The sequence below is a fragment of the Mesoplodon densirostris genome, chromosome 3 (genome assembly GCF_025265405.1).
Source record: "Mesoplodon densirostris isolate mMesDen1 chromosome 3, mMesDen1 primary haplotype, whole genome shotgun sequence".
NCBI classification, from domain to species: Eukaryota; Metazoa; Chordata; class Mammalia; order Artiodactyla; family Ziphiidae; genus Mesoplodon; species Mesoplodon densirostris.
The window spans coordinates 129,099,094-129,122,727 of NC_082663.1; the positions used below are offsets into that span (position 1 = coordinate 129,099,094).

The 23,634-nt window shown below is 41.9% G+C and overlaps 1 pseudogene; it reads right to left on the reverse strand.

Annotated features, from left to right (window-relative positions):
* Window positions 1-256: 256 nt before the first annotated feature.
* LOC132486863 (large ribosomal subunit protein uL11-like) overlaps window positions 257-23,634 on the reverse strand; it is a 54,984-nt pseudogene continuing 31,606 nt past the window's right edge.

The following is a 23,634-nucleotide window of genomic DNA, read 5'->3' on the forward strand; positions in this document are numbered from 1 at the left end:
ATGGGATGGAACTCCATATGGCATTCCACAGTCCAGCTTAATGGCTGCCATTTCCTTTGAGAACTTAACATAGGAATTGGCCATGAGACCAAAGTTAGGAATCCCAACAGGACAAAACCTAGCCATTCCTAAGAATCCTTGCCATTGCCTTCTGATGGTGGGTACAGTCACCCTATCTAATGGTCCAGTAGTAAATTTCTTTTTTTTTAAATGGTTACCAAATATCCCTTTATTAAATTATTTTTCTTTGCAGTTCTTAACTAGCTGCGCATTCCACCACATCACTGCTGATGTCATCTATGATGTCGTGATGGTGGCAGCCATCAACATTGCAGCCCACAGACTGGGCAGTCCCCAGGATCTCTTTAATGGTTCCAGAGAGTTCTCTAGCTAAAGATTGATGATGCATCTATCAAGCAATGTTGACAATCAAAAGTGATACTTCCACTGTGCTTAACGTTTTTCTGCTTTTTTCTGTCTCTTGGTGGTTCCTTTAGGACTTTGATGATCAGGGCAGAGGCAGAAGGTACCACCTCAATCTGGGTCTGTCTGTTCTGAATGGCCAGTTTCACTGTACTCCTCAGACCCTTCCAATCACCAGTTGCCTTGGCGATGTCCTCACCAACCTTTTTTTGCAGATAGACCCAGGGGCAGATCTTGGGGGCCAGGGCAGACGTGGCAAAAACTTCCCCACTGATACACCTCGGGTATACAACTTTGGTATCATTGGGGTCCCACTTAGGCGGCAGGGTGGGAGCAGCTGGGGTCAGATGAACCTGGATTCGAGAGGACTGAATAAGTTGCACCTTGGTCCCCTCCAAGCCGAAAGTCTTCGTCTTTCTGGTAACTCAAATTCTAGGTATTTTACAGTTGGTTGAGAGATTTGCACTTTTCCCTTGGAGGCTTTATAATCCCCGTCTGCCAGCAACTTTAAAGTGAGGATTGTATTTTGGTCTGAGGCTCCCTTATTTTTATTAGTAATTAGTATATCACCGTAAGACTCCCTCATTTAATGGGACATCACTTAAGTCCATGGATAAGACTTCCCTGAAGATGGTGGAGGCATTCTTAAATCCTGTGGGAGTACCATCCAACAATACAGTTGTTATATATTATCTCTGGATTGTCCCATTCAAAGGCAAACAGTTCCTGGGACTTAGGATTTCAGAGTATAGTAAAAGGCATCTTTTAAGTCCAGAACTGTAAACCAGCATAAGTCTCCAAATAAAGTTGTAAGCAAAGTGTAAAGATTTGATAGTACCAGATGTACATATCTACAACTTGGTTAGTGACTCTCAAATCCCGTACAACACAATAATTTCCAGTACCAGTCTTTTTGTATCTGACAAGGTCAGATTAATTGGCACTTAAGAAAGGTGGTTATCAGATATTTTGTATCTTCCTTCACATGCCTCTTTAAAGGGTATTGCTTTACATTTGGAGCCTTGGCATCTAGGCAGAATTTTACCACTATTGGGTCAGCCCTCTTGGCACTTCCTGCCTCCTATCAGCCCAAACATCCACTCTTACCTTTTGTAGAATTTGTTCAGGACCTTCTGGTTGAGGCTTGTCTCCTGCACAGTTTGCAGGGCGTACGCTTGATCTGGGAGTTCTCTAAGGCCTACTTTTTCTGGTGAGAAAGTCACTTAATTCTGTTTGTAGATCTCCTCCCAACAAGGGAATAGGGCATTCAGGTATATACAGAGAGCTGTGTTTTGTTTTGTTTTTTAATTTTTTAATTTTATTGTTTATATAGCAGGTTCTTATTAGTTATCTATTTTACACATATTAGTGTATACATGTCAATCCCAATCTCCCAATTCACCTCCCCCTTCACCTCTTGGTGTCCATACGTTTGTTCTCTACATCTGTGTCTCTATTTCTGCCCTGCAAACCAGTTCACCTGTACATTTTTTCTAGGTTCCACATATATGCGTTAATATGTGATATTTGTTTTTCTCTTTCTGACTTACTTCACTCTGTATGACAGTCTCTAGATCCATCCACGTCTCTGCAAATGACCCAATTTCGTTCGTTTTTGTGGCTGAGTAATATTCCATTGTATATATGTACCACATCTTCTTTATCCATTCATCTGTTGATGGGCATTTAGGTTGCTTCCATGACCTGGCTATTGTAAATCGTGCTGCAATGAACATTGTGGTGTATGTGTCTTTTGAATTATAGTTTTCTCTGGGTATATGCCCAGTAGTGGGATTGCTGGATCATATGGTAGTTCTATTTTTAGTTTTTTAAGGAACCTCCATACTGTTCTCCATAGTGGCTATATCAATTTACATTCCCACCAACAATGCAGGAGGGTTCCCTTTTCTCCACACCCTCTCCAGCATTTGTTTGTAGATTTTCTGATGACGCCCATTCTAACTGGTGTGAGGTGGTACCTCATTGTAGTTTTGATTTGCATTTCTCTAATAACCTGTGATGTCGAGCAGCTTTTCATGTGCTTCTTGGCCATCTGTATGTCTTCTTTGGAGAAATGTCTCTTTAGGTCTTCTGCCCATTTTTTTGATTGGGTTGTTTTTTTAATATTGAGCTGCATGAGCTGTTTGTATATTTTGGAGATTAATCCTTTGTCTGTTGATTCATTTGCAAATATTTTCTCCCATTCTGAGGCCTGTCTTTTTGTCTTGTTTGCAGTTTCCTTTGCTTTGCAAAAGCTTTTAAGTTTCATTAGGTCCCATTTGTGTATTTTTGTTTTTATTTCCATTACTCTAAGAGGTGGATCAAAAAAGATCTTGCTCTCATTTATGTCAAAGAGTGTTCTTTCTATGTTTTCCTCTAAGAGTTTTATGGTGTCCAGTCTTACACTTAGGTCTTTAATCCATTTTGAGTTTATTTTTGTGTATGATGTTAGGGAGTGTTCTAATTTCCTTCTTTTACTTGTAGCTCTCTAGTTTTCCCAGCACCACTTATTGAAGAGACTGTCCTTTCTCCATTGTATTTCCTTGCCTCCTTTGTCATAGATTAGTAGTTGACCATAGGTGCGTGGGTTTATCTCTGGGCTTTCTATCCTGTTCCATTGATCTATATTTCTGTTTTTGTGCCAGTACAATATTTTCTTGATTACTGTAGCTTTGTAGTATAGTCTGAAGTCAGGAAGTCTGATTCCTCCAGCTCCCCATTTTTCCCTAAAGACTGCGTTGGCTATGTGGGGTCTTTTGTGTCTGCATACAAATTTTAAGGTTTTTTGTTCTAGTTCTGTAGAAAATGCCTCTGGTAATTTCATAGGGATTTCATTGAATCTGTAGATTGCTTTGGGTAGTATAGTCATTTTCACAATATTGATTCTTCCAATCCAAGAACATGGTATATCTCTCCATCTGTTTGTGTCTTTGATTTCTTTCATCAGTGTCTTATAGCTTTCTGAGTACAGCTCTTTTACCTCCTTAGATAGGTTTATTTCTAGGTATTTTATTATTTTTGTGGCAATAGTGAATGGGATTGTTTCCTTAATTTCTCTTTCTGATCTTTTGTTGTTAGTGTATAGGAATGAAAGAGATTTCTGTGCATTAATTTTGTATCCTGCAACTTTACCAAATTCACTGATTACCTCTAGTAGTTTTCTCTTGGCATCGTTAGGATTCTCTATGTATAGTATCATGTCATCTGCAAACAGTGACAGTTTTACTTCTTCTTTTCCAGTTTGGATTCCTTTTATTTCTTTTCCTTCTCTGATTGCCGTGGCTAGGATTTCCAAAACTATGCTGAATAATAGTGGTGAGACTGGACATCCTTGTCTTGTTCCTGATCTTAGAGGAAATACTTTGTTCTTCACCATTGAGAATGATGTTTGCTGTGGGTTTGTCATATATGGCCTTTATTATGTAGAGGTAGGTTCCCTCTATGCCCACTTTCTGAAGAGTTTTTATCATAAATGGGTGTTGAATTTGTCAAAAGCTTTTTCTGCATCTATTGAGATGATCATATGGTTTTTATTCTTCAGTTTGTTAATATGGTGTATCACATTGATTGATTTGCTTATATTGAAGAATCCTTGAATCTCTGGGATAAACCCCACTTGATCATGGTGTATGATCCTTTTAATGTGTTGTTGGATTCTGTTTGCTAGTATTTTGTTGAGGATTTTTGCATCTATATTCATCAGTAATATTGGTCTGTAATTTTCTTTTTTGTAGTATCTTTGTCTGGTTTTGGTATCAGGGTGATGGTGGCCTCATAGAATGAGTTTGGGAGTGTTCCTCCCTCTGCAATTTTTTGGAAGTTTGAGAAGGATGAGTGTTAGCTCTTCTCTAAATATTTGATAGAATTCACCTGTGAAGCCATCTGGTCCTGGACTTTTGTTTGCTGGAAGATTTCAAATCACAGTTTCCATTTCATTTCTTGTGATTGGTCTGCTCATATTTTCTGTTTCTTCCAGGTTCAGTCTTGGAAGGTTATACCTTTGTAAGAATTTGTCCATATGTTCCAGGTTGTCGATTTTATTGGCATAGAGTTGCTTGTAGTAGTCTCTTAGGATGCTTGGTATTTCTGCAGTGTCCATTTTAACTTCTCCTTTTTCATTTCTAATTTTACTGATTTGAGTCCTCTCCCTGTTTTTCTTCATGAGTCTGGCTAAAGGCCTATCAATTTTGTTTATCTTCTCAAAGAACCAGCTTTTAGTTTTATTGATCTTTGTTATTGTTTTCTTTGTTTCTATTTCATTTATTTCTGCTCTGATCTTTATGATTTCTTTCCTCCTACTAACTTTGGGTTTTGTTTGTACTTTCTGTAGTTCCTTTAGGTGTAAGGTTAGATTGTTAATTTGAGATTTTTGTTTCTTGAGGTAGGATTGTATTGCTATAAACTTCCCTCTTAGAACAGCTTTTGTTTCATCCCATAGGTTTTGGATCATCATGTTTTCATTGCAATTTGTCTCTAGGTATTTTTTGATTTCCTCTTTGATTTCTCCAGTGATCTCTTGGTTATTTAGTAACGTCTTGTTTAGTCTCCATGTGTCGGTGTTTCTTACGTTTTTTTCCCCTGTAATTGATTTCTAATCTCATAGCATTGTGGTCAGAAAAGATACTTGATATGATTTTAATTTTCTTAAATTTACCAAGGCTTGATTTGTGACCCAAGATGCCATCTATCCTGGAGAATGTTCCATGTGCACTTGAGAAGAAAGTGTAATCTGCTGTTTTTGGATGGAATGACCTATAAATATCAATCAAATCTATCTGGTCTATTGTGTCATTTAAACTTGTGTTTCCTTATTAATTTTCTATCTGGATGATCTGTCCATTGGTGTAAGTGAGGTGTTAAAGTCCCCCACTATTATTGTGTTACTGTCGATTTCCTCCTTTAAAGCTATTAGCAGTTGCCTTATGTACTTAGGTGCTCCTAAGTTGGGTGCATATATATCTATAATTGTTATATCTTCTTCTTGGATTGATCCCTTGATCATTATGTAGTATCCTTCCTGTCTCTTGTAATATTCTTTATTTTAAGGTCTATTTTATCTGATATGAGTATTGCTATTCCAGCTTTCTTTTTTTTTTTTTTTTTTTTTTTTTTTTTTTTTTTTTTTTTTTTGCGGTATGCGGGCCTCTCACTGTTGTGGCCTCCCCCGTTGCGGAGCACAGGCTCCGGACGCGCAGGCTCAGCGGCCATGGCTCACGGGCCCAGCCGCTCTGCGGCATATGGGATCCTCCCAGACCGGGGCACGAACCCGTATCCCCTGCATCGGCAGGCGGACTCCCAACCACTTGCGCCACCAGGGAGGCCCCCAGCTTTCTTTTGATTTCCATTTGCATGGAATATCTTTTTCCATCCCCTCACTTTCAGTCTGAATATGTCCCTAGGTCTGAAGTGAGTCTCTTGTAGACAGCATATATATTGGCCTTGTTTTTGTATCCATTCAGTGAGCCTGTGTCTTTTGGTTGGAGCATTTAATCCATTCACATTTAAGGTAATTATTAATATGTATGTTCCTATTACCATTTTCTTAATTGTTATGGGTTTGTTTTTGTAGGTCCTTTTCTTCTCTTGTGTTTCCCACTTAGAGAAATTCCTTTATCATTTGTTGGAGAGCTGGTTTGGTGGTGCTGAATTCTCTTAGCTTTTGCTTGTCTGTAAAGCTTTTGATTTCTCCACCAAATCTGAATGAGATCCTTGCTGGGTAGAGCAATCTTGGTTGTAGGTTCTTCCCTTTCATCACTTGAAATATATCATGCCACTCCCTTCTGGCTTGCAGTTTCTGCTGAGAAATCAGCTGTTAACCTTATGGGAGTTCCCTTGTATGTTATTTGTCGTTTTTCCCTTGTTGCTTTCAATAATTTTTCTTTGTCTTTAATTTTCGTCAGTTTGATTACTATGTGTCTCAGCATGTTTCTCCTTGGGTTTATCCTGCCTGGGACTCTCTGTGCTTCCTGGACTTGGGTGGCCATCTCCTTTCCCATATTAGGGAAGTTTTGGACTATAATCTCTTCAAATATTTTCTCGGGTCCTTTCTCTCTCTTCTCTTTCTGGGACCCCTATAATGTGAATGTTGTTGTGTTTAATGTTTTCCCAGAGGTCTCTCAGACTGTCTTCAACTCCTTTCATTCTTTTCTCTTTAATCTGTTCCATAGCTCTGAATTTCACCATTCTGTCTTCCAGGTCACTTATCTGTTCTTCTGCCTCAGTTATTCTGCTATTGATTCCTTCCAGTGTACTTTTCATTTCAGTTATTGTATTGTTCATCTCTGCTTGTTCTTTAATTCTTCTAGGTGTTTGTTCATTAATTCTTCTAGGTCTTTGTAAACATTGTTTGCTTGCTTCTTCCCTATCATTGCCTCCATTCTTTTTCTGAGGTCCTGGATCATCTTCACTATCATTACTCTGAATTCTTTTTCTGGAAGGTTGCCTATCTCCACTTCATTTAGTTGTTTTTCTGGCATTTTATCTTGTTCCTTCATCTGGTACATAGTCCTCTGAATTTTCATTTTGTCTGTCTTCCTGTAAATGTGGTTTTCATTCCACAGGCTGAAGAACTGTAATTCTTCTTGCTTCTGCTGTCTGCTCTCTGGTGCGAGCTGCGCATTAAGTGTTTTTTTCCCCCAATTATATAACTCAGAGGTAGAAACGGAGTAGGGCGCACATGTAAATCCCCTTGGTTGATCCTGGTCCTCTACACCTCTGGGAACTTAACTAAATGGATATTGCCTTCCCTGAGGAAGGGCAGCCCCTGGGCTGAATTGAGTACAGGGAAGAGCGGGGTGGAGGGGGTACCCAAGGAGGGGACAGATATAACAAATAAAAATCATTTGGCTCTGACACAGGCAAAAAGGTTTTACTGAGGATCCTCCATTGAACCATAATTTTACATCTCCTCCACAAATTCTTACTTTGCAAAATAACTTAAAAAAACAGTGGAGGTCAGACGTACCTGCCTACTCTTGATCTGAGGAAAGTTGATAACCACAGTGCAAGGCAGAGAGCTGACGGTAGCACAGCCAGGAGTCCTTCCTCAAAGGAAAACAAGCACTTAGTGAAGCTGGGCTCGGCAGTTGGCTGACTGGGGTTCCTCCGCTGTAGTGCTCAAGATACTTGACTTCTTAGCCAGCAAAACCCCAGAAGAGGCTGGAAAAAGTACCTTCACCAAACGCCTGCTGCTTCTTCCCAGGCTTTGTGGTTGGGGCTGCACACCAAGCAGCAGTCTTATCAGAGACTCGAGGTCTGCGTGATGCTGCAATACTGGCTGCACCTGGGAAACCTGGGCGTTCATGGGAGATGAAGGAAAGCACCAGGACTTGCCAATCTGTGGCTCCGAGCACCCTTTGCTCCTTTGTAGGCAGCACCCGGGCACACGGGCCACTTGCCGTGCCAAGTACTCTCCAACTTAGTGCCTGTTCTGAGGGGTTATCTGGCCCCCCTGAGAATGGATGTTTGGGGAGAAAGAGCACGAAAACAAGCAACCCCTATGTCAAAGTCTTAGTCAATTTCCCAGGTTTCAAAACCAAGAGCTGAGAACAGTCTATGGACTGCAAATCTCTAAAAAATTACTTTCCCTCAGTCGCCCATAAAAGCCTACGCACCACAAGGAAGAGTAGCCCCGCTCACCGCAACTAAAGAGCGCCCGTGCAGCAACCAAGACCTGATGCAGCCAAAAAAAATACATAAATAAATACCCTTCACTTACAAAGAAAAAAAAGAATTCCCTGTAGAAGCCACAAAGGAGAATGGAGAGTCTCAAAGATGACCAGCTTGGATTTGAAGGTTCCCTTAGGGAACACTGAAAAGGTTTCCATTAAAGATGGTTGCCAAGCACTGTAGCCTAAACGTCACGCGTGCTGCCTGTCTGCCAAGAAATCTGTCCTGGCAGTTGCGAGACTGTAGCCACGGTGGTCAGAGGCTCCTAAGAGTTTTCCCCCGAGTGCTGAGGGCAGGCGTGCCTATTGCAGAGGGGCCTGGGAGAGCCCAGGCTCTGTCTCACGCACCACCTGGATAAACTTACCTCATGGGGAGGCAGGTGGGGGAAATGACAGGATCCCCTTGAAGAAACCAAAGTGAGGAGGCTGTCTGAGACTCAGAGTTGAATTTGAGAGAGGAATTCAGGAGTATACAGGTTGAAATACCCAAGCCCTGACTTCCTTTGTGGGCATGGTGGGGTTTCATCTTCCAGGTACACGATCGAAACATTTTACCTCCCCAGCAGAAATCAAAGACAAGCTCAGCTCAATGCCTGGGAAATTTCCAGGTAGAATACATTCCACCCAAGACCTCCATAGAGCATGTGGCCTTTAGCATCACCACCAATGCTTGTTATTCCGGCAAACTTTCATACACACACATACACACACACACACCCATACTGAAAGGCATTTCAATGCTAACTCCCTGCTAGTTTGGCTCCTGCAAAAGAGGGTTAAAACTCTCACTAAGGAAAACCCAAAATGTCCAATTGTATGAAATTCCTTTAACCCAGACACGGGTTACGTTCTTCTGGGGTCGAGATTTTCCTGCTTCATGCTCCTTCATTTCTCCTTTACCCTCTCGCCCCAACAAAGTAATCTGGGCTGGTTTAAGAATACACATCCTTATCAATACTGCCAGGTAAATATATTAGGCACAGGTGAAAACTCCCGACAGCTCTGTAAGGCAAGCTCTCTAGTCAGGGAGCAATGGCTTTACCCACTGGGGCAGAGGACCCCCCCCCCATTAATCCAGGTTCAAGAAAGTGTTGCTATAGTCATCTAGGAACCAACCTCTATTAGCCAATGCTAACAAAGGGAACAGTCAGACATAGGCAAACAAAAAGGCTTGGGGCTCTAACCCAGGGAATGGGATTCTAACCTGATCGATTCTTTGGTACCTCAGTGGCTGCAAGCTTTTATATTGTGACTCTTAAGGTGGGACTCTAATCCACAATCCTGATGAGATTATTCAACAATATAGGCACAGGTGCATTTTAACAAGGTTACTCACCCCCAAACACATCTGATTTAGGAGCTCTTTCTTCTCTCAAAAGTGAAAGGAGCACTGAGGGGCCTGGAGGGCCACCGTAGAGAAGCAGGAACCCGAGAGCTGACCCTCTAGATTAATTTGGTATAGGTGGTCACTCGGGGTCTGTGGTGAGGGCCCACACTCCGCCAGGGGCTACAGTGCCTTGGGCAGGCTGTCACAAGACTGAGTCCTTTCATGGAGTCCAAAATTGTTACTGAGCAAGGGCTCGCTACCCAACGTGCATAAAAGCCAAGACTATGAGACTGGCCTTTGAGAAGAGGAAGAGCTTTATTATGAGTGTGACTGCCAAGGAGACAGACTTGAGGGACCTGCCTTGGTTGACCCCACGGATGAGGAGGAACCTTGGATATAGAGGGATGATGATAAGCAATAGGCGGATGATCACCCACAGTGTTCAAGGGTCAGCTCTACACCAGTTAAAGGACACTGTCATACTGGATACAAAAGCAAAACTGAATATTTGCTTTCTACAGGAAACCCACTTTAGAATGTAAACTGGTGCAGCCACTGTGGAGAACAGTATGGAGGTTTCCTGAAAAACTAAAAATAGAGCTACCATATAATCCACAATACGACTCCAGGGCATATAACTGGAAAGGACGAAAACTCTAATTTTGTCTTTATTTCTAATAAGCAAAAAGATACATGCTCCCCAATGGTCACAGCAGCACTATTCACAACAACCAAGTCATGGAAGCTATCTAAGTGTCCATCAACAGAGGAATGGATAAAGAAGATGTGGCATAGACTCCTGTTGTTTCCCAGAAGCTGTCAGGATTCCCACTTTCCAACACTCTTGCATTCTGGCAGAGCTTGGAGCGAAGACCAGAGAGAATTATTGGAACAAGCTTGATCTCTCTTGGATGCCAATGGACAATCTCACAGGCTTCTCCTTCGGGCTCTGACCTAAGACTCTCCCAGCCTGTTTGCAAGAGGTTAAAGGCCTCTCAACATCCAACATGTCCCTGACCCATCTGAAATGTGCAACACCTGGAGAACTTAACTGTCTAAAAACACACTAGCCTGGAAGGAAGAGCTCAGCCTCTTCTTTCGGGGAGGGACGTTTAGGTGACTATTCTTGAGAGAGCAGAACAGCAAGCTTTGTCCTCAGCATCTTAGCCCTGTGGGGCCCTGGGTTGCTTTAGTTCCTGCCTTTGCTGCTCGGAGATGGGTCAGCTTGATCATACCAATATGGTAATTGAGAAGATGAGAACAGAAGTAAAGAAGCTGCTGCAGTTCTGCTGGTTGGTATTAGAGCTGATTGAACCCCAGGCCCCCTGTGTCCCACTTCTGCAGATCCCACTGTTAGCAGGAGATGATCAGAATATACAAGTCTCACCACTTAGACCCTCTGTTACCCAGACCCTTTCCTCTCTTCAGCCCCATCTCTCCCTGTGACCCCATGGTCCATACTCTAGTGATAATTATCTTGTTTTCATTAAAGTATAATAGATTTACAGTATTGTGTTAGTTTCAGGTACACAGCAAAGTGGTTTGTTTAAACACATATATTCTCTATTTTCAGTTCTTTTCTTATGATTATTTTATTGTAAGATGTTGAATATAACTCCCTGTGCTGTAACAGTAAACCCTTGTTGTATATTTATTTATTTTCTTTTATTTTTTTATTATTAGTTTCTCCTTTATAACAAAGTGAATCAGTCATACATATACATCTGTTCCCACATCCCTTCCCTCTTGCGTCTCCCTCCCTCCCACCCTCCCTATCCCACCCCTCCAGGCGGTCACAAAGCACCGAGCTGATCTCCCTGTGCTATGCGGCTGCTTCCCACTATCTATCTACCTTACGTTTGGTTGTGTATATATGTCCATGCCTCTCTCTCGCTTTGTCACACCCTTGTTGTTTATTTTATATATGGTAGTGTGCATCTGTTAATCTCATACTCCTAATTTATCCCTTCCCCTGCTTTGGTGACCATAAATTTGTTGTCTATATCTGTGAGACTAATTCTGTTTTGTAAATCAGTTCATTTGTGCTCTTTTTTGGATTCCACATGTAAATGATATCATGTAAAAAAAAGATGTGATATATATATATACATATATAAACACATATAATGGAATATCACTCAGCCATAAAAAATGAACTTATGCCATTTGCAGCAACATACCTACAGATTATCATACTAAGTGAAGTAAGTCACACAGAGAAATATCATATATCACTTGTATGTGAAATCTAAAATAAAATTATACCACTGAACTTATTTACAAAAGCGGAACAGATTCACAGACATAAGAAACAAACTTATGCTTACCAAAGAGGAAGGGGGGGAATAAATTAGGAGTGTGGGATTAACAGCTACACACTACTATACATAAAATATATAAACAACAAGGACCTACTTTATAGCACAGGGAACTACATTCAATATCTTGTAATAACTTATAATGGAAAGGAATCTAAATTATATATATATATATATATATGAATCACTTTGCTTTATACCTGAAACTAACACAACATTGTAAATCAACTATACTTCAATAATAATGAAAAAAACATTAAATATAAAGACATAGGTAGGATAAAAGTAAAAGGGTGGAAAAAGATATTCCATGGAAACTGTCATCAGAAAAAGCAAAAAGAAAGCTAGAGTGTTGTATTAATATCAGACAAAGCAGACATCAGAACAAGGAATATTTCTAGGGATACTGAAGAATATTACATAATGAAAAAGAAGTCAATTATCCAATAATACAACTATCCTAAATGTATAAACACCTTAGAAGAGAGCTTCTAAATACGTGAAACAAAACTGAGAACTGAAAGAACAGATAGACAAATCTCTGGAGACACATCTCTCTCTGGAACAGATGGTACGAGTACAGAGAAAGTAAGAATATAAAGGACCTGAACAAAAGTACAAACCAACTTGACCTAATTGATATTTAGGGAATACTCTACTTAACAACCAGAGAATACACATTCTTTCCAAGGACACATGGAACATTCACCAAGATGTCATATACTTATCTATATGAAAAATCATTAAAAATATTAAAAGAATAAAAAGTTTAAATATCTAAATCATACAAAGTATTTCTTCTACCATAACAGAATTAAACTTGAAATCATTAACAAGACAATAACTGGGAAATCCAAACATATGGAAACTGAACAACACTCTTATAAACAACCCACGAGTCAAAGAAGAAATCTCAAGGGAAATTAGAAAATGTTTTAATTGAATGAAAAAATAATCAATGATCTGAATTCTACCTTAAGAAACCATAAAAGAACAAATTAAACCCATAGCAACTCTAAGGAAGGAAAGAGGATAACAGCAGAAATGAATGAAATCCAGAAAATATCAGAGAATAATCAGTAAAGCCATAAGCCGTTTCACTGAAAAATAATAATAAAATATTCAAGAAAAACAAAGCAAAACAAGAAAGACACAAGTTACAAATGTCAGGAATCAAAGAGTGGACATCATCACCAACATCACCGTTTTAGTGTACAGACACTAAAAGGATAATAAAGGAATACTAGAAAATGCTCTAGGTACATCACTTCAACAAGTTAGGTAGAATGGACAAATTTCTGGAGAGACACAAGAAGATGCTTCTAGCATCACTGAGCTGGCCTGTTGGTCCTAAGGCGAGGATGAGAAACATGTGAGGCGGAGCTGCACCAGCTAAGGAACCTCTACTAAGCCCAGCCTGGAGCAGAATCCCCAGTCGCCCTGTAGATGTATGAGTGAACCCTACTGAGTCCTAAAAGAACAGCTGCCCAAGGTGTAGATGAGAGAGAAATAAATGTCTTTTATTATTATTGTAGATTTGTGGGGTTTTATTGGTTTGAATGCTATAGAAGGAAAGCTAACTGGTAACGTACTGATCTGGGATAAATGCCAAGCCTGCCAAGCCAGACAGAGGCAGGGAAGAAAAAAGAAAGGGCAATTAGGAAGAAGTGAACAGCAAAGGCCATTAGCAGAGCAGCTAGCTGGCCACTGGCAGGTACAGAACCCAGGCACAGAGCAGGAGTGCCAGGAATCCCTTCCCAGCAGCACGCTATAGTCCTGTTTGCCCCACAGTGCTTCCTGCAAGATAGTCATACATACAGAGGGATCTATTCTCCCCCCGGATGGAAGGCCCCCCAACAAACCCTGCTCCCAACCACAGCCCCTTTCCCAGCAACAGCCACTGGTATGAATCATGTATATGCTCTACCCTTCCTGACCTTTGTCCACACAGCTATGTGCTCATCCATGGATCCATTCATCCACTCCCTCAGCCAAACTGTGTGGTTTTATAAAACAGTAGTAAATGCTATTTATTGCACTGTGGGGCTTCGGGTTTATCACTTAATTACACATCTTAGAAGTCTTTCCATGTCAATACATAGAGATCTACCACAGGTTTTAAATGGCTACATTGTATTCAGGAGATGAATGTACCATAATTTTTTTCACCTTTCCTCTACTGAATGGACATTTTACTTGATTTTTCTCCACTGTAAACAATGCTGCAGTGCACATCCGAGCACCTAAATGATTGTGCATGTGTGCCATCATCTGAGCGGGATCCATTCCAGATTGCTGGGTTCAAGGGTGGGTCCAGTAAAATGTGAGGCACTGTTTAACTGCCCTCCTAAAACGATGTGTAGGGCTTCCCTGGTGGCGCCATGATTAAGAATCCACCTTAAAATCCACCAGGGAGAACAGGTTTTACAGAGGGTCCTCCCTTGAACCATAAATTTACATCTCTTCCACAAATTCTTATTTTGCAAAATAACTTAGAAAAACCAGTGGAGGTCAGACGTACCTGCCTACTCTTGATCTGAGGAAAGTTGATAACCACAGTGCAAGGCAGAGAGCTGATGGTAGAACAGCCAGGAGTCCTTCCTTGAAGAAAAACAAGCACTTAGTGAAGCTGGGCTCTGCAGTTGGCTGACTGGGTTTCCTCCACTGTAGTGCTCAAGATACTTTACTTCTTAGCCAGCAAAACCCCAGAAGGGGCTGGAACAACTACCTTCACCAAACGCCTGCTGCTTCTTCCCAGCCTTTGTGGTTGGGGCCGCACACCAAGCAGCAGTCTTATCAGAGACTCGAGGTCTGCGTGATGCTGCAATGCTGGCTGCACCTGGAAAACCTGGGCGTTCACCGGAGATGAAGGAAAGCACCAGGACTTGCCAATCTGTGGCTCCAAACACCCTTTATTCCTTTGTAGGCAGCACCTGGGCACACGGGCCGCTTGCCCCGCCAACTACTCTCCACCTTAGTGCCTGTTCTCAGGAGTTAGCTGGCCACCCCGAGAATGGTTGTTCGGGGAGAGAGAGCACAAAAACAAGGAACCCCTAAGTCAAAGTCTTAGTCAATATACCAGGTTTCAAACCCAAGAGCTAAGTCAAAGTCTTAGTCAATATACCAGGTTTCAATCCCAAGAGCTGAGAACGGTCTATGGACTGCAAATCTCTACAAAATGGTCTTCCTTCCCTCGCCCATAAAAAGCCTGCACACGGCGGCGTCACCAGGTATGTGGGGTCTTAGCTCCCCGACTAGGGATTGAACTGGCACTCCCTGCATTGGAAGGCAAATTCTTTGCCACTGGACCACCAGGGAAGTCCCAATTTGGCCAACTTTGTTAGCCCTCTGTTTCATCATGAGTTGTCTGTGGATATTTTATAGTATTTCATCCTACATTAGAAAATATATTTTTGACACAAAAAGAAAAAAAACCCACGCACCACAAGGAAGAGCAGCCCCGCTCGCCGCAGCTAGAGAAGAGCCCGCACGCAGCAATAAAGACACAATGCAGCCAAGAGAAAAAAACAAAAACCATTCACTTAAAAAGAAAAAAAGGAATTCCCTGGAGAAGCCACAAAGAAGAATGGAGAGTCTCAAAGATGACTGGCTTGGAGTTGAAGGTTCACACAAGGAATAGTGAAAAGGTTTCCATTAAAAATGTTTGCCAAGCACTGAAGCCTAAACCTCCGACGTGCTGCCTGTCTGCCAAGAAATCTGTCCTGGCAGTTGCGAGACTGTAGCCACGGTGGTCAGAGGCTCCTAAGCCTTTTCCCCCGAGTGCTGAGGGCAGGCGTGCCTATTGCAGAGGGGCCTGGGAGAGCCCAGGCTTTGTCTCATGCACCACCTGGATAAACTTACCTCATGGGGAGACAGGTGGGGGAAATGACAGGATCCCCTTGTAGAAACCAAAGTGAGGAGGCTGTCTGAGACTCAGAGTTGAATTTGAGAGAGGAATTCAGGAGTATACAGGTTGAAATACCCAAGCCCTGACTTCCTTTGTGGGCATGGTGGGGTTTCATCTTCCAGGTACACGATCGAAACATTTTACCTCCCCAGCAGAAATCAAAGACAAGCTCAGCTCAATGCCTGGGAAATTTCTGGGTAGAATACATTCTGCCCAAGACCTCCATATAGCATGTGGCCTTTAGCATCACCACCAATGCTTGTTCCTCTGGCAAACTTTCATACACACACACACACTGAAAGGCATTTCAATGCTAACTCCCTGCTAGTTTGGCTCATGCAAAAGAGGGTTAAAACTCTCAGTGAGGAAAACCCAAAATGTCCAATTGTATGAAATTCCTTTCACCAGACACAGGTTACGTTCTTCTAGGATGGAGACTTACCTGCTTCATGCTCCCTCATTTCTCCTTTACCCTCTCGCCCAAACAAGGTAATCTGGACTGGTTTCATTAAGAATACACTGCTTTATCAATAGCGCCAGGTACTTATATTAGGCACAGGTGAAAACTCCCGACAGCTGTGTAAGGCAAGCTCTCTACTCAGGGAGCAATGGCTTTTACCGCCTGGGTCAGAGGACTGCGCACCCCCCCCATTAATCCAGGTTCCAGAAAATTTTTCTATAGTCATTCAAGAACCAACCCCTACTAACCAATCCTAAAGAAGGAAAGAGTCAGTCATAGGCAAACAAAAAGACATGGGGCTTCTAGACACAGGTGCATTTTAACAAGGTTACTCACCTCCAAAGACGTCTGATTTAGGAGCTGTTTCTTCTCTCAAAAGTGAAAGGAGCACTGAGGGGCCTGGAGGGCCACAGCGGGGAAGCAGGAACTCGACAGTTGACCCTCTAGATGAACTTGGTCTAGGTGGCCACTCAGGGTCTGTGGTGAGGGCCCACACTCCGCCAGGGGCTACAGTGCCTCGGGCAGGCTGTCACAAGACTGAGTCCCTTCATGGAGTCCAGAATTGTTACTGAGCAAGGGCTCGCTACCCAACATGCATAAAAGCCAAGACTGTGGGACTGGCCTTGGAGAGAAGGAAGAGCTTTATTATGAGGCTGACTGCCAAGGAGTCAGATTTGAGGGCCTTGCCTTGGTTGACCCCCCGGATGAGGAGGAACCTTGGATACAGAGGGATGACGATAAGCAATAGGTGGATGAACACCCACAGTGTTCAAGGGTCAGCTCTACACCAGTTAAAGGACACTGTCATACTGCATACAAAAGCAAAACCGAATATTTGCTTTCTTCAAGAAACCCACTTTAGAATGTAAATTGGTGCAGCCACTGTGGAGAACAGTATGGAGGTTCCCTAAAAAACTAAAAATAGAGCTACCATATAATCCAGCAATTCCACTCCAGAGCATGTAACTGGAAAAGATGAAAACTCTAATTCAAAAAGATACATGTACTCCAATGTTCATAGCAGCACTTTTCACAAGAGCCAAGTCATGAAAGCTATCTAAGTGTCTATCGACACAGGAATGGATAAAGAAAATGTGGCATATATATATGTGTATATATATATATATACACACACACACATACATACATATATATAATGGAATATCACTCAGCCATAATAAAGAATGAACTAATACCATTTGCAGCAACATGACCTACAGATTATCATACTAAGTGAAGTAAGTCACACAGAGAAAGACAATATCGTATATCACTTGTATGTGAAATCTAAAATAAAATTATACCAATGAACTTATTTACAAAAGCGGAACAGATTCAGAGATATAACAAACTTATGGTTACCAAAGAGGAAGGGGTCATAAATTAGGAGTTTGGGATTAACAGCTACACACTACTATATATAAAATATATAAACAACAAGGACCTACTTTATAGCACTGGGAACTACATTCAATATCTTGTAATAACTTATAATGGAAAGGAATCTAAATTATATATATAAATATATATATCTGAATCTCTTTGCTTTATACCTGAAACACAACACTGTAAATCAACTATATTTCAATAATAATGAAAAAAAAGACACCCACTTTAAATATAAAGACATAGGTAGGATAAAAGTAAAAGGATGGAAAAAGATATTCCATGGAAACAGTAATCAAAAAACACAAAAAAACAACTAGAGTGTTGTATAATATCAGATGAAGCAGACATCAGAACAAGGAACATTTCTACAGATAGTGAAGAATATAACATAATGAAAAAGAAGTCAATTATCCAAGAATACAACTATCCTAAGTGTATATGCAATTTAGAAGTGAGTTTCTAAATACATGAAACAAAACTGAGAACTAAAAGAAGAGATAGACAAGCTTCTAAATACATGAAACAAAACTGAGAACTAAAAGAAGAGATAGACAAATCTCTGGTGACCCATCTCTCTCTGGAACAGATGGTACAAGTACAGAGAAAGTAAAAATATAAAAGACCTGAACAAAAGTACAAACCAACTTGACCTAACTGATATTTAGAGAATACTCTACTTAACAATAAGAGAATACACGTTCTTCCCAAGGACACATGGAACATTCACCAAGATGTACCATATACTTATGTGTATGAAAAACCATTAAAAATTTAAAAAGCATAAAAACTTTAAACATCTAAATCTTACAAAGTAATTCTTGTACCATAAAAGAATTAAACTTGAAATCATTAACAGGATAAGAACTGGGAAATCCAAATATTTGGAAATTGAACAATACTCTTATAACAACCCACGAGCAAAAGAAGAAATCCCAAGGGAAATTAGAAAATGTTTTTAACTGAATGAAAAAATAATCAGTGATCTGAGTTCTACCTTATGAAACCAGAATAGAACAAATTAAACCCATAGCAACTATAAGGAAGGAAAGAGGATAACAGCAGAAATGAATGAAATCCAGAAAATGTCAGAGAAAAATCAGTAAAGCCAAAAGCCGTTTCATTGGGGGAAAAAAATCAATAAAATATTCAAGAAAAACAAAACAAGAAAGACACAAGTTACAAATGTCAGGAATCAAAGAGTGGACATCATCACCAACATCAACCTTTTAGTGTACAGCCACTAAAAGGATAATAAGGGAATACTATAAAATGCTCTAGGTACATCACTTCAACAAGTTAGGTAAAATGGACAAATCTCTGGAGAGACACAAGAAGATGCTTCTAGCACCACTGAGCTGGCCTATTGGTCCCAAGGCGAGGATGAGAAACATGTGAGGCGGAGCTGCACCAGCTAAGGTACCTCTGCTAAGCCCAGCCTGGAGCAGAATCCCCAGTCGCCATGTAGATGCATGAGTGAACCCTACTGAGTCCAACAAGATCAGCTGCCCAAGGTGTAGATGAGAGAGAAATAAATGTTTTTTATTATTATTGTTGATTTGTGGGGTTTTATTGGTCTGAATGCTATAGAAGGGAAGCTAACTGGTAATGTATTGATCTGGGATAAATGCCAAGCCTGGGGAAGGTTGGGTTTTGCCAGGCAGAGGCAGGGGAGAAAAAAGAAAGGGCATTTAGAAAGAAATGAACGGCAAAGGCCATTAGCAGAGCAGCTAGCTGGCCACTGGCAGGTACAGAACCCAGGCAGAGAGCAGTAGTGCCAGGAAGCCCTTCCCAGCAGCATGCTATAGTCCTGTTGCCCCACAGTGCTTACTGCAAGATAGTCATACATACAGAGGGATCTATTCTCCCCCCGGATGGAAGGCCCCCCCACAAACCCTGCTACCAACCACAGCCCCTTTCCCAGCAACAGACACTGGTATGAATCATGTATATGCTCTACCCTTCCTGACCTTTGTCCACACAGCTATACGCTCATCCATGGATCCATTCATCCATCCACTAAGCCATACTGTGTGGTTTTAAAAACAGTAGTAAATGCTATTTATTGCACTGTGGGGCTTTGGGTTTATCACTTAATCACACATCTTAGAAGTCTTTCCATGTTGATACATAAAGATGTACCTCAATTTTTAAATTGCTACATTGTATTCATGAGATAAATGTACCATAATTTTTTCACCTTTCCTCTACTGTATGAACACTTCACTTACTTGATTTTTCTCCACTGTAAACAATGCTGCAGTGTACATCCGATCACCTAAATAATTGTGCATGTGTGCCATCATCTGAGAGGGATCCATTCCGGATTGCTGGGTCCAAGGGTGGGTCCAGTAAAATGTGAGGCACTGTTAAACTGCCCTCCTAAAATGGCTGTGTAGGGCTTCCCTGGTGGGGCCATGATTAAGAATCCACCTTAAAATCCACCAGGGAGAACAGGTTTTATTGAGGGTCCTCCCTCCAACCATAATTTTACATCTCTTCCACAAATACTTATTTTGCAAAATAACTTAGAAAAGCCAGTGGAGGTCAGACGTACCTGCCTACTCTTGATCTCAGGAAAGTTGATAACCACAGTGCAAGGCAGAGAGCTGACGGTAGAACAGCCAGGAGTCCTTCCTCGAAGGAAATGAAAACAAGCACTTAGTGAAGCTGGGCTCTGCAGTTGGCTGACTGGGGTTCCTCCGCTGTAGTGCTCAAGATACTTGACTTCTTAGCCAGCAAAACCCCAGAAGGGGCTGGAAAAAGTACCTTCACCAAACGCCTGCTGCTTCTTCCCAGCCTTTGTGGTTGGGGCCGCACACCAAGCAGCAGTCTTATCAGAGACTCGAGGTCTGCGTGATGCTGCAATGCTGGCTGCACCTGGAAAACCTGGGCGTTCACCGGAGATGAAGGAAAGCACCAGGACTTGCCAATCTGTGGCTCCAAACACCCTTTATTCCTTTGTAGGCAGCACCTGGGCACACGGGCCGCTTGCCCCGCCAACTACTCTCCACCTCAGTGCCTGCTCTGAGGGGTTAGCTGCCCCCACCTCCCACTGAGAATGGCTATTTGGGGAGAGAGCAAAAAAACAAGCAACCCCTAAGTCAAAGTCTTAGTCAATGTCCCAGGTTTCAAACCCAAGAGTTGAGAACAGTCTATGAACTGCAGATCTCTAGAAAATGGCCTTCCCTCAGTCACCCATAAAAGCCCACGCACCACAAGGAAGAGTGGCCCCGCTCGCTGCAACTAGAGAAGAGTTAGCACGCAGCAACCAAGCCCCAATGCAGCCAAAAAAAAGAAAAAAAAAAGAATTCCCTGGAGAAGCCACAAAGGAGAATGGAGAGTCTCAAAGAAGACCAGCTTGGATTTGAAGGTTCCCTTAGGGACCACTGAAAAGGTTTCCATTAAAGATGGTTGCCAAGCAGATCTGGTGCCGTCATGGCTCAGTAGGAGGGTTCATCAACCAGGAGCTCCTTTGTCATTCTGCTAATGTCCACAATGTATGAGTTGTACAGAGTAGATAAGACCATAATAGCACTGCTTCTACTTTTATGAGTGAAGGTAATAAGCAAGTGTCATTAGCCACCACACAAAGACAGATTTCAGACAAAAACCCCTTAGTCTTGCCAAGTGTACACAAGCTCTTCTCCCTTTATCAATAATACCTGTCTCTCAATGAGCTAGGCTCCTCTTCGAGTCTCCCTGTACCCTGAAATAATACAGCCATCAACTTACAAACAAAAGTTTTCATACCAAATAATCTTTTAAGTCCAAGGACAGAACTAACAAAAGTTGAATATTTATTCATTTTCCAACCTTCTTAAACTTCTAAGCCTAGACTTTTGCCAAATTATGTCATGGTTGTGTGTTATGTTTGTTTGGGGTTGGTTTTGCTTTCTGATTTTCTTTTTTTCCCCTAAGACTTGATGTTACAGTAAGCTATGTTATGCATCAATGAGGAAAAAATAAAACTGATATTAAAACAAACGAACAAAAAGAGATGGTTGCCAAGCACTGTAGCCTAAACGTCACGCGTGCTACCTGTCTGCCGAGAAATCTGTCCTGGCAGTTCCGAGACTGTAGCCACGATGGTCAGAGGCTACTAAGAGTTTCTCCCCTGAGTGCTGAGGGCAGGCGTGCCTATTGCAGAGGGGCCTGGGAGAGCCCAGGCTCTGTCTCACGCACCACCTGGATAAACTTACCTCATGGGGAGGCAGGCGGAGGAAATGACAAGATCACTTTGAAGAAACCAAAGTGAGGAGGCTGAGACTCAGAGCTGAACTTGAGAGTGGAATTCAGGAGTACACAGGTTGAAATACCCAAGCCCTGACTTCCTTTGTGGGCATGGTGGGGTTTCATCTTCCAGGTACACGATCGAAACATTTTACCTCCCCAGCAGAAGTCAAAGACAAGCTCAGCTCAATGCCTGGGAAATTTCCAGGTAGAATACATTCCGCCCAAGAGCTCCATAGAGCATGTAGCCTTTAGCATCACCACCAATGCTTGTTCCTCTGGCAAACTTTCATAAACACTCACACACACATGCTGAAAAGCATTTCAATGCTAATTCCCTGCTAGTTTGGCTCATGCAAAAGAGGCTTAAAACTCTCAGTGAGGAAAATGCAAATTGTCCAATTGTATGAAATTCCTTTAACCCAGACACCAGTTACGTTCTTCTGGGGTTGAGACTTACCTGCTTCATGCTCCCTCATTTCCCCTTTACCCTCTCGCCCCTACAAGGTAATCTGGGCTGGTTTAAGAATATATACGTTTTATCAGTACCCCCAGGTAATTATATTAGGCACAGGTGAAAACTCCAGACAGCTCTGTAAGGCAAGCTCTCTAGTCAGGAAGCAATGGCTTTTACCTCCTGGGTCAGAGGACCATCCCCGCCACCCATTAATCCAGGTTTAAGAAAGTTTTGCTATAGTCATCCAAGAAACAACCCCTATTAGCCAATCCTAATAAAGGAAACAGTCAGACATAGGCTAACAAAATGGAATAGGGCTCTAACCCAGGGATTGCGGTTCTAATCTGATTGATCCTTTAGTACCTCAGTGGTTACAAGCTTTTAGAGTGTCTCTCTTAAGGTGGGACTCTAACCCAAAATCCTGATGAGATTATTCAACAATATAGGCACAGGTGCATTTTAAGAAGGTTACTCACCCCCAAAGACGTTGGATTTAGGAGCTGTTTCTTCTCTCAAAAGTGAAAGGAGCACTGAGGGGCCTGGAGGGCCCCAGCGGGGAAGCAGGAACTCGACAGCTGACCCTCTAGATGAATTTGGTCTAGGTGGCCACTCAGGGTCTGTGGTGAGGGCCCACACTCCGCCAGGGGCTACAGTGCCTCAGGCAGGCTCTCACAAGACTGAGTCCCTTCATGGAGTCCAAAATTGTTACTGAGCAAGGCCTCGCTACACAGTGTGCATAAAAGCCAAGACTATGAGACTGGCCTTTGAGAGAAGGAAGAGCTTTATTATGAGTGTGACTGCCAAGGAGTCAGATTTGAGGGCCTTGCCTTGGTTGACCCCACGGATGAGGAGGAACCTTGGATATAGAGGGATGATGATAAGCAATAGGCGGATGATCACCCACAGTGTTCAAGGGTCAGCTCTACACCAGTTAAAGGACACTGTCATACTGGATACAAAAGCAAAACTGAATATTTGCTTTCTACAAGAAACCCACTTTAGAATGTAAAATTGGTGCAGCCACTGTGGAGAACAGTACGGAGGTTCCCTGAAAAACTAAAAATAGAGCTACCTTATGATCCAGCAATCCCACTCCAGGGCATACAACTGGAAAGGACGAAAACTCTAATTTTGTCTTTATTTCTAATAATCAAAAAGATACATGTTCCCCAATGGTCACAGCAGCACTATTCACAACAACCAAGTCATGGAAGCTATCTAAGTGTCCATCAACAGAGGAATGGATAAAGAAGATGTGGCATAGACTCCTGTTGTTTCCCAGAAGCTGTCAGGATTCCCACTTTCCAACAATCCTTCATTCTGGCAGAGCTTGGAGCGAAGAGCAGAGAGTATTATTGGAACAAGCTTGATCTCTCTTGGATGCCAATGAACAATCTCACAGGCTTCTCCATCGGGCTCTGACCTAAGACTCTCCCAGCCTGTTTGCAAGAGGTTA